Source organism: Austrofundulus limnaeus, unplaced genomic scaffold (genome assembly GCF_001266775.1).
Source record: "Austrofundulus limnaeus strain Quisiro unplaced genomic scaffold, Austrofundulus_limnaeus-1.0 Scaffold604, whole genome shotgun sequence".
NCBI classification, from domain to species: domain Eukaryota; kingdom Metazoa; phylum Chordata; class Actinopteri; order Cyprinodontiformes; family Rivulidae; genus Austrofundulus; species Austrofundulus limnaeus.
This window is the reverse complement of record NW_013953006.1, coordinates 172,034-173,942: the sequence shown is the minus strand read 5'-3', so window position 1 is coordinate 173,942 and position 1,909 is coordinate 172,034.

The following is a 1,909-nucleotide window of genomic DNA, read 5'->3' as shown; positions in this document are numbered from 1 at the left end:
TAAGGCTGAACTGGGACCACTACATAAGGCTGAACTGGGACCACTACATAAGGCTGAACTGGGACCACTACATAAGGCTGAACTGGGACCACTACATAAGGCTGAACTGGGACCACTACAGAAGGCTGAGAGCCAAACCACTCTCCCTGGTTGGACTGTTATGGTCACTTGATTACTACAAGTGTCCTGCCTCCGGCTCTCAAGCTCTATTCCTGGAACTCCCTTTGGATGAGTCTATTGTGAACTGCCTCGTGAACAAGGTGAAGTCAGCTCAGCCACCCTGCTCACCTCTTCAGTCCTCCTGTCTGCTTGAGCACCTGTCTGATCTACCTTACCTGGACTCCTACAATCCAGCTTTCAACAAAAAATATTCAAAAGAAAAGACGAAAAAATATTTCCATTTATCAATAGTCACTTTATGTTGAATTGAATTCACATCTGACATTCCACTTTTATACAAAATAAGAGTTTTTACATAGCAGTGTTTCCTGTAGGTTTTGGCCTCTGTGTTTCTAAACCCTGATGTTACTAGAACCCGCTGCACATCAGAGTCCCTGAACCCCCCTGTACTGTCAAATCTGACTTTATTCGGTTCTGCTCACAGGTGGAGGTGTGTCTCCAGGGCAGCACCGTCATGACCGGACTTTTTTTTATTTGTCTCGACACTGTTTATATGCAGCAGGTTCTGCTCTGAGCTCCTTCCTGGTCCCAAGCACTGACAGACGGATCAGTCCTCACATAACATGGCTCTCAGCTGCAGATCACCTGCTGCTGACTGATCCATGATGTGATGTAAATGTAACATTATCTGTAGGTCAAATTAATCACTGCAGTAAAATAACTTTGTTTTGTCACTTTTACAGTGGATTGCATCAACTCTGTTACATTATAGAAGGAAAAAATCACTGATGTGAAACAAATCTGTGGGTCTGTGTTTGATTACTCTGCCTGGCTTTCTCAAGGACACAGCAAAAACAGGAGTGTTAAAATTTCAGTGTTAAACTTTTGGGTGTTATTTTAACACTTTCTGAGTACACTCACACCCAGTGTTGGTGTTAATTCACAGTGTTGATTTCCTCAGTGTTGTCTCAACACTGGTTAGTGGCTCCGCCCACTGTTAAGTCTTATAAAACACGTAACAGTGTAGCTATATAACACCATACAGTGTTGAAAGAAGTTTTCTGAAAAGCCCCGCCCTCTTCCACCTCATGTCAGACAGACCAGCATTTACCCAGCATTCTTTGCTGAGAAATCTTGCAGAAATGATGTTTTTGCATGTTTATGACCATTAAAGACATTCATGAGAGTAAAAATTAGTTGTTCAGGTTAGTTTTCTTTTTCACTTTGATCAAGTTGTTCAACTTTAAGTTTATGTTATTGGCCAAAAATCGACACCATGAGTGAGAGGTACTTCCTGGTGTGTGAAGAAGGGTGACTCCATTATACTTTACCACTGAGTGTAGATCCAATACTCCAAAGAGTTTGATATTAACTCTGTTAAATTTACACTCTCAATTTAATTGTGTATTGATACCTTGTGGTGTCCGTTAACCTTTCAAACACTACAATTTCCTTTGTTAATATTAATCCACTGGTGATGCTTTTAACACTGTATTTTAACACTGTTGAAATGACACCCAGTATTGTTGAACATTAAACATTGGATGGTGTTACTGTTAACACTATATTTTAACACTAACACTATTTTTATGTTAATGTGACACCAAGAATTGTTGAATATTAAACACTGGTTGGTGTTAAATTAACAAAAAAATGAGTGTTAAATTTTAACACTTTCATAAATGTTATTTTAACACCAGCGAGTGTGGACACATATAGACACTTTGTTGGTGTTAAAATTAACAGTGTGGGTGTTAAATTAACACTGTGGGTGTTAAATTAACACTGT